This window comes from Pseudopipra pipra, chromosome 10 (genome assembly GCF_036250125.1).
Source record: "Pseudopipra pipra isolate bDixPip1 chromosome 10, bDixPip1.hap1, whole genome shotgun sequence".
Taxonomy (NCBI): domain Eukaryota; kingdom Metazoa; phylum Chordata; class Aves; order Passeriformes; family Pipridae; genus Pseudopipra; species Pseudopipra pipra.
Genome location: NC_087558.1, coordinates 8,013,085 through 8,026,863, shown reverse-complemented (window position 1 = coordinate 8,026,863; position 13,779 = coordinate 8,013,085). Strand labels below are relative to the sequence as shown.

The 13,779-nt window shown below is 42.5% G+C and overlaps 1 protein-coding gene across 5 annotated transcripts in view; it reads right to left on the bottom strand.

The window, feature by feature from the left end:
* Positions 1-946: 946 nt before the first annotated feature.
* LOC135419504 (uncharacterized) overlaps positions 947-13,779 on the bottom strand; it is a 280,805-nt gene continuing 267,972 nt past the window's right edge. For 2 of the 5 annotated variants that reach the window (XR_010433027.1, XR_010433028.1), the window contains exons 3-4: positions 2,867-13,630; positions 947-2,257 (exon numbers count right to left, since the gene is read on the bottom strand). The gene's annotated coding sequence lies outside the window, so the exon portion shown is untranslated. Of the gene's footprint in view, positions 2,258-2,866; positions 13,631-13,779 lie in introns of those variants that run through there. The other 3 variants (XR_010433024.1, XR_010433025.1, XR_010433026.1) reach the window with 3 other exon arrangements.

Sequence of the window (13,779 nt, the reverse complement as noted above, 5' to 3'; positions counted from 1 at the left end):
TGCACACCACCAGTGCCCACCCAGCCTCAGTGGCAATGATGGGTTTCACCAGCTGAGTCTTCCCAAACAGCCCCAGAGGGTGTTCTGGGGTCCCCACGGGGCTTCAGCAGGTGGCAGCCCCAGTCAGGTCATTGCTGCTCTGACCCTGCACCAGGCCAGGTCTGTGGGCTGAGCTGACAGAAAGCCATTCCCTTGTTCTGTTGGACGGAGAGAGGGATGGGGAAGGTGCTGGGAGGGCTGAGGGGACAGGGAGGTGCAAGCAGCAGAAGATTGCAGATAGTCCCCATTACTGGACTCCCATGAAAGCTCAGCCTGGACAGAAGGAAGAAGCAAAGCTTCCCCTTGGTCTCTAACACTGACCGTGTCAATGGCTGGGCCCAATTTTTGTCACTGTACCCCTCAGAGGGTCTCAGTGTACAAAGTACCAGACAGGTATCTTCTTTGCACACGAAACACTAAGTCTCATCTTTCAGGAGGATTTATTTATTTATTTATTTTCCCACAAAAGAGAGTTCAGCTTTAAAATGAAGCCTACAATTTTTTTTCTCCAGTTCTCTGCAGATATTTTTTGCAGTCCACAAAGGAAACTTTGCCACAATAAATTTCATTCAATCTTCATTTTAGTCTTTGTTAGAGTCTCGTTTGACTATATCTACTAAACAGACCTGTCTTCTTGCCCAGACTTCTTTCAGCTTTAGCTGTCCTGTGTGTGAAATCTACCAACTGTAATTCAGGTACTTCAGGGCTTCAGCAGAAAAACAAAAATAAATCCAAGGCATTGAATTCAGAGAGTACTTAGACCAGCAGTGGGGCTAAAGAACAGATTCACTTGGATGGAGGAACCACAAAACTTTTGATCCTGCTTTCCTAATTAGCTTGGTTACATGAGTTCAGGTACCGAAATCATAACTGAAAATATATAAATGTCATAAAACCACACAAAAAGTACTACAAAAGTATTTTAATGTTTTCTGATTAGAAATTCCATTTTTAGAAGTCTAACAAATACAAATGGCATCATTACTTTGTAAACATCTTCCCTTAAATCCTTTGAAATATAAATGCAGATTTTAAATAGAGTTACACAAAAAAAAAAAAAACAGTGTAGAAAAAGAACAAATTGTTATGATGCATTTGAGAAATGTCCTGAAATTAATTTTAAAAGGACATGACTTTATGATAAAATATATCTGGAAGAACATCATTTTTGGTTTGTTTAACAGTCCTCAAAATTTTCTATCAAGAAAGCTGGATGGGCACTCTCTGTACCATCCCTCATTATTTTCAATTATTAGTTTGTTTGCCATTAGGTAATAGAAGTGAAACTACTTTGACTTTGTTATAAATAGCCAGTGGGAGTTCTAAGAAAGGTATATTAAATACCAGAAGGAAAATGAGCAAGAAGATGTAAAATGGAGCCTGATCCTGCTAACCCTTGCTCTTCCAAGCAATCCTCTTTCTTTTCTACTTACTGTGCACTGTAAGAACTTCAGGATTAAGTCAGATCTTGGAACCATAATTCCATTTATTTGGAGAGGCAAACATGCCTTTTGCTCAGCATAAATGTTTTCATTTAAAAGGAGGTTGTCAAGTCTGAAAGCGTATTAAATTCACGTTGATAAGAAACTTTTTGCACAGTTTCTCACAGGCCGGGGGACTGTGCAGAACCGAAGGGATGGGATGGATCTCAGCATTCCAACACCCAGAGCAGCCCCAGAGCTGCCCTCCCCAGCCCCTGTCACCACGTGCCCCAACGAGCAAACACCCCCTGCGCTCACATGCCTGGATGCACATGACAGACACGGATTTGGCTTTGCCAGAGACCCCTCGGGTGTCCAACACCTGCAGGAACTCCAGGGCCACCGATGTCTCCCACTGCCATCCAGCACCCCAAGAACCCATCTGGCCCCCATGCAGCCCCTTCACCACCACAGTCGCTTCTGCTCCGAGTCAGCAGCGGGGAAAAGCTCCTGGAATTCCAGTATCGCATCCCCGTCACGAGGCTGGTGGGGTGCTGACAGCTCAGCAGCACGTTACGCTTGCTTGGGATGGGAAAGAGCAGTTCGGGAAAGAAGCAGCAGACACCACACAGAAACAGTGCCATGCACTGAAAGTTGATGTTAAGTCATCCATCACCGACCTCCACTTGAAAACAAGCGTGCCAGCAGTGGTACAAGCACACACACGTGTGTGCACACAGATGCTCACAACTGACTGTTTCATTTTATGCAGGTTTTTTTTCCTCTTGAATTATCTCCTACAGATAGGAAAGACAGAACAGAACATGATTTACTGTTCACAATATTTTTCAACAATATTACAAAAGTCACCACCAAAAAAAAAACCCCAAAACAATCCATCATAGCAACCTGTAACCCCTTTCTTACATGTATTAGCAAACAGCTAATTCTGAATTTTTGCTTGCAACACTCCGGTCTGAGTTTTGTTAACATTTTTGAGACCTGCATCAGAAGCTTAATCAGAAACAGTCAAAGCATCCTTTTAGAGCATTCTTAATTAAATAGCATCATATGTAGTCCCTGTAAAGGACTAAAAATGTTCTGCTGTGATTAGGTTTTTTGTTTTTACATTTCATCCAGGTCAGGAGTGCTGCAAAATAGCTCAGCAGTTGCCATCCTTATAATAGTTTGGATTCAGCTAATGGATGAATATCACTGACTCATACATTCTTTTTCAAAGAAAAGTGGGTTGAGCTATTAAAGAACCAAAAAACAAGTAATTTTTACCCCCAAACTAGTTAGACTTCTCTTAAAAGAGCACTAAGGTATATTTTTTCTCAGTTCAATATGAATCCGTTCCTTTTCCCCAATTTTAGTTGGTTAGGTATGAAAGTCTCAGGACTTACTCAAGGGTTTTCAGTGTCTCAAATGTAAGAAGAGAGTCGTGTTACTCATGTTTACCTCTGTCAAACAGCAGTTGGAATATAGCCCTCCTGGGCAGAACACTGTGAACACATTAAAGCAGTAAGTGATTCCTGGGAAATTCATAAAATGTCCTTTTCTAATAACTCAAGGTATTTTTGTGGAGGCAGATTATTTACTATTTTTAGCTTTTCCCAGTGTCTAGCTTGTCTAATTGCTCCTTGTGTGAGTGCTCTGGCCCCGGGGCTATTTTTCAGCTCTAATTGCAAAGGAAAGGATTACATGGCTTTGCTTGTGCTGGAGATGGGGCTCAAACCCTCAGAAAAACCTCCCTCTGCTGATTTCATATTGACCCAGCACATTCACTCAATTTGCTGGTCTCATCTATAACTTCAAGCCTGCTGACAACATGACCACAGGTAGGTGGGTACCTGTTGTGTGCTGCCAGCTCTCAGGGGAGCAAATCAGTCTGACCAGTGCTGGAGTTTTCCAGGTGGGGGTTCCCTCATTTACTTATACAGTACAGCAATTACCAGAGGTGTTACCTTTGCAATTTTCTTTGAAAAGTCATGGGGAGATTGCTATAAAATGTTCCTTGTTGCAATTCTAGCTGAAAATCCAGGAAACAGAATAATGAGATTAGGATCCACATTGGAAATGGGTACTGAGCAGACAATTTTTATTATAAAGCTATCCACTTGCCTGCCTACCTACCTAAGTTTGGGGAAGGAAAATCATAGTGCCAAATTACTTTGACTTTGTTAAAAATACCAAAATGCCACATTAAGAACTACCTCAACGGTACCACCTGAACTTTCAGAAGATGTGCCCAGGCTCAGTTAACACTATTTTGTGCATGCATGTGAGGGCTCTTCAGGGTGTTTTCATCTCACCCCACTGGGTAACTTTACCAAGCAGCAGCCTGGCAGAAGCACCTCTCATTTCACAGCTTAAAACTTGGGCAACTCACAGCACAGCTCCTCCCAGAGAGCAGAGAGATGGATCTCCTCTAGGAAGGCGGAAACTCTCAAATCTGCAATTTTGCCTTGTCTACATAAAGCGTTCTTGCAGTTTGGCCCAAGCCTGAATTTGCCATTAAAGTAGCCCTTGTCTATACAAATGTTAGGAGACATCCAAGCACCGTCACAGCCTGGTACATCACTGTGAAAAAGCAGTCACTGTCATCTCCTGCAAGGGTACAGCAGTCCTCCAGAGCAGCATCTATCTGAAAATAATTTTATTTTCCTGTGATAATACAAACATTAGCACAAAGGCCTGGTCTATAAAAGCAGTTGTGCAACATGCAATATTTTCAAATCCTGGTCTGAAATGTCCAACAGGCAGTTGGAGGGTCCAAGGCTGAGATCCGAAAGCACCGATGAATCCACAGCTATGCAAATATTAGGAACTACTGATGTCTCAACACATGTAACATCTTACATTATATTTAGCAGACTCCATTTAAATTCACATGCCTACAAGCTATAAATATTTACAAGAACTTGTGAAAAAAACAGTACAGATTAAGCCAAATAATTTTTCAGCTGTTACTGATTTGAGTTTAGTCAGGGTTTTTACCTCTTGGGAGATAGAGGTTCCTGAATATTCCAACGGGCTCTAAATCAGTAAGAACATCTGAGACACTGTCCTCCTCCATGCCCAGATACCCATGGGTTTGCTCCATGTCTCCTGCTTGCTCTACAGCCCATGTGATGCTTTGTTTACTCACTGCACAAGCAGATACGTGCAACAGCCATTCCCCGGGAGAATGACTTGTCTCTGAGTCCACGGTTTTCTTACGCTGGAGTCTGCAAACACTGGGCAGCTGATGTGTTCCCCTCCTCCCCGCTCAGCTACCCTCTGTGTTTTGGGTTCAGAGTGAAACTATCCCAGACTCAGGGACCTCGGGAGAGCAGGACTTGGGAAACAGGAGGAGAGACACTGAGGGCACGAGCGTATTATCAGAAAGAATTTGAGTGCTCCCAGCAGCTCAGCAGCAAATTAGAAAGTTTTGGCTCCCAAGAATGAGTTGTGTTGTTTGTTCCTGCATACTGCAGCTGCTCGTCCCTCTCCCTCCCCACCCCCCTCCTTTGGGTGGTTTATTACACACAAGCTACTAATGAATGGGAGCCGCTGTTTTACAGTACACCACACTTACAGGACTTATCTCTAGGCCTACCACAGATTTGACTGATCAACAGCAGGGCACCACCATCATAATTCTTCCTAGAAACAGGAGGATAAAAAGGGGTTTGTTGGAGGTTGGCTGTGTCTGCAGAGAATCCTGCCTGCAGGGCCTGCTGATGCCATCGCTAGCTGCTATGGTCTTTGGCCTAATAAGGTACAGAAACAAAGATTGTTCACTTGTTCAAGAATACTAAAGTACCCAAGTGACGGAAAGTGGAGGCAGCAGGGCACACATCCAAGTGGGATTAAGGCCACAAGTGCAACGTTACAGGGCTGACTGGGTGGCAGAGGGAATATCTGCCTCTGAAAAAAAAAATCCAGTTCAAACATAATTTATAACATGTCACTCACAGTCAGAGGTGGCTGTCATTAAGAGTTAAATGTTGCATTGTGTTCAACTTATTCCGATAAGAATTCTCTAAGCCGCTTATATGTTATCATAACTCACGAATAACTGGAGTGTGGGCATGGGGAGGGGGGGAGGCTGTCTGGGAAAGGATGGGACCCAGGCTGGGAGGCAGAAGTGCTGGAGCAGAGCTGGACTGCTGGGACCTCGGTGTAGAGTACTCACAGTCTCCAAGGACTCTGCAGTGAGTCTTAAAGCCTGCCAAGCCCATAATACTTGTCAAAGTCCAGACTCTACTTGGACATGTGTACCTTTTTTTAGTTTTATGCACTTCTCCCAGATAGGGAGCCAGGCAGTTACACCTAGAGGATCTAAAATGGTGCATTCAGCCTCTGTTCAGCTCGTCTGTACAGTAGGGCTGTCTGTGGAGGATGAATTCCCCATAGCTGGAAGGCTTAAGAGGTGGCATTGAAGGATTAAAAAATGGCCAGTGTCATAGCCAAGTAAAAAGCCCTAAGTTAATACTGCTCACTGGAAATGGGACCAGGAACCCAACAGAACAGCAGTGAAGCAGCTTCTTTGGGGACAATATTAAATGCTGCTGGCTGGCTTGGCAGTTTGGAAGCAGTAGGATTGTTTTCTCTGGCTTAGGGAAACCCAGCAACAGACCCCACTGAAGTTCAAGGAGCTAATTCAGGCCCAATCCTACTAAACTTTACAGGCTTACTAGGAAAACTCTTCCCTACATTTTTTTCCCTACCTCATTTTAGGTAGGGAGAGAAAAACCTGTGTGGAATAAGAAGAATTAGAGTCATAGGATCCTGTCCATTCTTACCAGTCTCTCAATAGCAGCAGATAGCAATTACCCACTGTAATTCCCAGTTAGAAGTGTTTCTCTAGTGCAACTCGTTCAGAAAGCAGCAGTTTGTTTACTCGCTGGTTTGGGCTACCTGGATCACATTACACCTGCTGGGGCTGCGAGTAATGCTGGAGGTTCATTTTAAACTGGCACTGTTGCTTTTATAAAGCCTTTAATGTCATAAGCTCTGGCTGTGTTCAAGATCTCGCCCGTCAAGCCAAGTCTTAAGGAGTTTGGGCTGAGACATCCCAGTCCCCCATTCCTCTGTCACTCAAGTCAAAGATCACAACTTTTCTGCGGTAGTTCAGTACCTGCTCTCCACGCCAAAACAGCCAGCCCTCGACTTTACACAGTCACTGATATAACCTTCTCTTGGCTTTTCCAACTGCATTTTTTAGTTACACACACCAGGGCTTGTGCTGTATCTGGCCCTGACTGCTCTGCCGGGTGCCAGAGGATGAGCTACAAATGTGAGGGTACAGTGAGTCTGGAAGGAAATATTACTCACTAATAGCCCCAGGAGAGCAGTGAGCAGTCTCTGCACAGCTTTACCCTGGATGGGAACAAGATAGAGGTCACTGGAGTGCCAGTGATGGAAGGGCTTCAAGAGTTTCCATGCCCCCAAACCCTGGATTGCCAGTTTGCTCTTGCTGCCTCTCCATAGCTTTCAAATTTAGTCCAGTCAAGGGAGTAGGAACTGAATGTCTTTCCTGCTTCCCTGAAGCATCATTTTGGTATGTCATCTGTACCTGGCCTGACTAGAGACCAAGGGTCTTCAATTTTCCATGTTATAGAAACACTGTAGCAAGTATCCAGTTTTCTGAGTACCAATCTGAAATACAAACATCTTACCTGCTACCACAGTGCTGTCTTCACACGTGCTTGAAAGCCAGCAGGTTAATCACAGTGAGCTCTTGGTGTCCAGAGGTGGCTGCTTCGTGTATGCCCATGGGATGCTGCAGGACACTGGGGCAGGGATGTGGAGGCTACAGGGGCTGCACAGTGTGTGTGCAGACACCACATAATGCCAGAGTGCATTTAAGTTTGTAGTCTCTACAAATCTAAGGAGCCGATAACTTCAAACCTCTGTCCTTTCAGAGAGCAGACACTTCACTGTAGCCACCTCTCCCCACGGTGAAACAGCAGATGGACGAGATGGGAGCTGCATCCACCCATTCCTCCCATCCAGCCACAGCAGCATCTGGAGCACACCTACATGTGGGAGGTGGACACACAGAAACGTATCTGAGGGTGGCTGTCCCCACAGGAGGGATGCGTTTGGCCCTTGTGCAGCCTTAAAGGTGTGCATGTTCAAATACATTTGTCTGGATGCAAGTTATGGTAAACAAGCAAAAAAAAAAAAAAAAAGTTAAACACAGATGTAACTGGTGTGTGAAGACATGTTTCACCCGGCTCTGACCCTCCGAGTAGAGGCGGGTAGCAGATTAACTATGCACCTCAGAGACTGTAAAGGCTTGCAGAGGAACAATTAGGCTAGAATTTGCATTTCATGAAATTGAACCTTTTATAAAACTTACAACACATCTAATGACAAAGATTTCTTCAGATAAGTATTTCCCTCTGATCTTTGTCACGTGGGGTTTATAGCATCTTGCCAGTGTGTGAGAACCTAAAAATGTAAGAGTATATTTCAGAAAAAATGAAGCTCACTGGTTTATCTTTACCATCTGTGTGGACTGTAAACAGAGAGAATAAATAAATAAATACTGAAAAATACATTTGTTTTAAATAAATGTGAACAAAGGGTTTGACACATTTGCAGTATGTAATACTGCTTTTAAAACATGTTTTTAACCACCTCACGCGTTCAATTAAATACAGAAAACTCTCCAGGTTATATTTGCATTCTGGAAGAGCAGCTACAAAAGAAAGTGTAAGTGCAGCAAATCATTCTGAAAACAAACTGATTTGAAGATAGAATGAGTTCTCCTTGAAAAGCTGCAGCACCACTGACTTTGTAATATTACTTGAAAAAGCTGCAAGCATCTTATTTTTCCGCATAAAAAAGACCCACTTTGGGAAGGACAGACTGACAGTTTGGTCTACACTCCAAGAAACTATGAGAAAAAAATCACTTCTAGCAGTATATTTTCAGTTAGGTCTCTTCTTTTCTCCAATATCAGGGAAATTTCTAATGCAGTTAATAGTCTTTACTTAAAAAAAAAAAAAAGGCAGCAATAAATGATGGAACAAAACTGAATCCCTTTTCCAGGCAGTGACACTGCCACTTTAATAGTTTCCCACTGTACTTGGGGTTAGCTGCCAGAGAAGCCTTGTTCAGCCTATTTGGGGCCCCCATGAAATGCTGCAAGCGTTACTGAAATGAGCACTTGTCTTTTGTTGAGCTGCATGCTAGCACCATACAGTGCTGAGCTGATAAATCCACTTTTTCTAACACAAGCATTTTTCAAACAAAACTACCATGAGACTGATGAGTAATGCCAGCTTGCCAAAAAAAAAAAAAAAAAAAAAAAAAAAAAGGCACACACCCCTCGCAGCCGCTGCTGACACTGACAGCTGTTAAATTCACATATTCACAAAATGAGATGAGTTACATAACTGGAAATTACAAGAGCAACTCACCAGCGAGAGGATCTGCTAAGCAAGGCATCGCTGGGGCTCAGGAAGGAATAGATCACACATTTCAATGTGTGCTGGCCCACTAATGACCACGACAAAGCTGAGCTCTGCCTGGAGCACACAAAGGTTACCGGGCACTCCACACCGCGCATCATCAGGCTGTTTGTAGTTTGTTCAGGGTTGGGGTTTTTATTCTGCAAAGTGAGGATGCATGTGGAAAAAAAAAAATATACCAGTGCTGCTATGTGTGTTACAAACACAAGAGTAGTTTAAAAGCCCAAATGTCACTTTATGCAAGGCATGACACAGAAGCCTGACTCTAAAAGGCTTATCAGCAAGTCTTCAGCAGCTAAAAGACAGCAGTGGAGAAGGTGAAGTGTTGGGTAGAGTTAGGTTTGACAAAACCTAGGTGGGTTTTAATTTGCATCAAATCTTTCAGGGATATAAAAGCACTTTGCAAAGTTCTTATTATTATTCTTATTTTATGCTGAGCTCAGGAGATGGTCTGTACTCTGCTGATGCAGGGCAGGAAGGCAGTGACAGAACGTCACCCCACCACCAGATCACCTACCTTTATTTCAGTATCTATTTCTAGACTGGCTTGAAAAACTTTGACAAAAGCATCTGATTCTGGAAGAGCCGTGGGGCAGATGATGGAGGAAAGGCATCATTAAGGGCTCCTGAGAAATGACAGGCTGTGGAGCTGGTGTAACAGTGCAGAAGGAGCAGGGAGGGAAGATGGCAATGTTTGCAGAAGCTGCCAGACCCCCACGTGTTGCTGAGATTGCCAGAAATGGGGTTCTGAAGAGGGCTGATCTGGACATAAATCAAAGCACAAAACAATGCATGTCTGTATGAATAGCAACAAAAAAATCCTGTAATTAAACGACCAGTAACCTCAAGCTAAATTTTTTACATCCAAAATAATCTATGCTTCCATTTCGTCTGCTCATGGCTGAATTCATTCTTGTTATATAGTAAGAGGTTTTGGTTGGTTTTTTTTATAAAAAGGATTCAACCTCGTAGAAAAACAGCATATAAAAGCTTTTTTATAAGCAAATTTATCAAATAAGAACTGAACATGAAATTACTAAACAAATGCATAAAGTTCCATGTGCTTTATCATGTTACCTGTAGTAAACTAGGTTAATGCAAAATCAACATGCACTGACAAATCATGGGAAAAAAAGAAGAAACACAGAAATGAGTGTTTTGAGAGTGATGTCACCTAAGCAGGGGTGTAGGTACAGTCTGCTGCGTAGGAGAGCAGTGAAAGCATAAACAGAATACTAGATGTGCATTAAGCCACAAACAGAAATAGCTGTGAACAATGGCAAAGTCTGGTTGCTCTTGGAACCATAATGTAAGGAAACATCCTTATAAAAGATGAGACAATAGCGAGTCTATAAATGACAGTCCTGTAGGCAGGGAAGGATTAAGAACTTCCTATAGTTCCTAAGGTATCAACATATATTGTAACCCTTTCACTAACGCTTCTGCAAGTGCTTCTCTGACTTAGTCCACCCAGAATAGGAAAAAGCATCAGAATTAGTTTGGCTCTTCCTCTGGATAGCAGCCACACACACCCAAGGCAGAGAGGAAGAAGTAAAAGGAGAAGGAAGTGCAGCATTTGTTCAGGATGTTTTGCCAGCACACCTGTAAGTCCCAGCGCTCCCTTGCTCTCCCTGCTTCCTCCAGAACACACAGACCTTTGCCAGCCCTGATCTGGGCTATGGCAACATGCTCCTTTCTACAGCAGTGCTTCTCCATCTCTGTGAAGTGCTGGGAAACGGGGAGTTTAGACACCAGCAAACACAAACCAGGCCAAGGCTTCAACGTCCATTTATTACTTCTATTTTCTTCGTTTTATTTTGAAGTCGATTTTTTTTGTTGCTGTTTTGCTTGCTTGCAGGGGTAATAAAATGCATTAATTTAATTGGGCATGCATTTAATCTGAAAACATTAACAAAATGCCTTCTAATGCCTCATGGCCCATGGGCTGAGATCTGTTCCTGTACAGCAAATATCCTCTGAGCTTTCAGGCTAGTACATTACTCTTTGATCACAGATTCTCTTGCAAATTGTCACATATTCTTCTCATAAAAATTTTAATAGAAGACTATGAACTATGATTACTATTTAATACAATTTCACAGACCACCCGCAGCAAACTTGCCACGGCCTCATGGATTACCAGTGATCCATAGGATAGGGGCTGGGAACCACCACGGACTTTGGTAATTCTGACTGTTTATCTCTAGCACTGCCTTAAGCCCATTCATATACATCACTCCACTGAAACTAAACTAGCCTGCTCTTCAGAAAGTATTGCAAGGAATCAAATGAAGCTGAGTGAACACTTCACTGCGCTGACGTGGAAGAGGAAGAACAATTGTCCCACTGCAGCTACTGCTACCACCCCTGGATGTGGGTGAACAGCTGAACACTGTGAAGAGATACAAAACATGCAAGTCCAGGACCTCTTTCAAGTGATGTTTGTAGATTTGCAGATGATAATACATTCCATAGGACCTACAAAAAGTCAACACTGAAGAATCACAGCAAGTCCAATCTCTTGAGGTCTCCTCATTGTCGCCTCTGCCAACAGTTCCTCATTCCAAGACAGATGCTTTGGGGCAAATTTGGGGTAATTTTCATTCAAAATTCCAGTGGAATAGTTGTATCATCTGTTTTAGAAGTGATCCTCTGTTTGTCAGGTAGAACTTGGTCACCGAATGTTGACATTACAAAGATGGTATATTTTTAAAAAATCTGTTAAAAATTCTGCAGATACTTTTTGAAATACTGAAGATTCATCTTCCAGCTATTCACAGTCCTATTTTTAAATGTTTTTTCTTGAAAACAAGAAAATGTGCTGTTCCTTACTGAGGGCTGTAGGTTCGATTATGCCAGTCTCAGTCACACAAGGCACTCCCCTGAATCAACACGCTTCCTAATGGCAATAAATTGTTTTCAACAGAGCTCTGTTAAAAACCACTGACAACACAAAACTATGATTAGCATTCAGGGTAGAATTAAATAGTGTCACCACTGATATCTGCATGTGCAGGTGTTGGTCCTAAATTATTTTATGGCACAATTCAGCCCCTATTCTTATTCCTCTTAATCTTCAAACAACCCCACTGGAGCAGATTACGCCAACCCTATGAGAGGTAGGACCTTGGCCAACAGACATCCATGGATTTGGAGGGATCTTCTGCAGAGCAAGGTGTTAACTGCAAGTAAATGTCAGATACTCTTGCTGTTGTAACATGTGGGACTTCTCAGCAGTACAATGATATTTAGCCCATAGTGCAGATGCTCTTCCTGAACTGTGTTTCATAGACCCATCTGTGCAGCCCCTCCAGCCTTGGGGGAACTGCTCAAAAGGGAAGTGACTGGAAGAGGGACATCAGAGCCAGGCCCTCTCCTGCGAGGCACAAGAAGTGTTTGGGCAAGAAGTGTTTGGGCAAGTTCACACAACTTTTCCAAGACTGGGAACAAATACTGAAACAATTTTCTTCCTTCAGAGCAGTTTTAAAGTCACTTAAATTTTGAGAGCACTTTCCAACTGGGAGACTGCTCCTCAGTGTAGTTCCACTTACTCATATGGTGACCAGCAACTACTCATGTGAGCAATGCGTGAGGGTTTGTAGGAGTGGGAACAAAACACAAGAGCAAATCCACTTGCTCAGAAGGGCAAGCTTCTAGATTTGATAAAAAAATCAGAGGTCTGCAAAAGCTTCTCCCTCCCCCACATAGTTTATTGCTTAAAATCCTAGAGGAAAAATTATCACATTCTCTATAAATATGATCTTAGCATGATCAATTTTTTTTTTCCTACGAAATTACATAATCAAATTTGTGGCTTGTCTATTTGTATTGCAAACCTGTAAAGGAAAGCTCTGTGAAACTCTCACACTTTCATTCCACACTATATTCTGGAGGTTACTTAATTTCCTATTTTAAAAATAAAATTACTTGGATTAAGAGAATTTTGAATCTTAAAAGAATGCACATATTAGGGAAATTACTACCAGAAATAAATAGTCCACTTTATTAAGCAGTCTCCTAGTTTTTATGATATTAAGGAAAAAAAACATACTTTATAGACATCTAGTTTAACACACATCAGTCAGCTTCATTTGCAAGCTCAAAATCCAGAGGTAAATAAAATATTCATTTGTTTTGGAATATGTAAAGTATTAATTTTTCATATATTAATGCACTGAAGTACTTGATACAATATTGTTAGGGAAGGATAAAATAGTTTCCAGAAGGGTTTACTTAAGGAATGGTTACTGCAAATAAAAACTTTCAACTAACAAGGATTCTTAAAATAGTTTTTTAATATGCTTTTAATGACCTCTACTCCTCATACCTACCTCCTTGCTTCCCAAACTGTTTGTACTGTCCCCAATAACACTCAGTGGAAAGCTGTCGTTCCTGGCTAAATCCTTACTTAGGTTGGATGCTATGCCTCCGTTAGACAGGGTCACAAGGTCACAATCGATTTTGGAGGCCACCTGGAGAGTCCAGGCCGTGAACTGACTCAAAAAATTTATATCAGAGCTGGAATGGTCCACCTCCCAGGGCTCAGCCTGTGCTAACACCCCAACCGCAGGATGGAGCCTGCCAGGCCCAGCTCAGAGAGAGGCCAGAGTTGTTGACCCCGTTAGCTGACCTCTTCAAACTTCAGGAGAATTTTTCTGGCAGTTACCACGGTGACTGGGCACTCCAAGCTTATCCTTCCTACTGAAAAAAAAAAAAATTAAGAAGAAAAAAAATGTTAAAATCTACCTCGTAGGGATATCTCTCAAGAATCAAATACGTAAATGTTTTAATTGTTTGCTTCTCTCCTTGGGCTGCTCTGGCTCTAACTGGTATATTCAATGTGAACACCA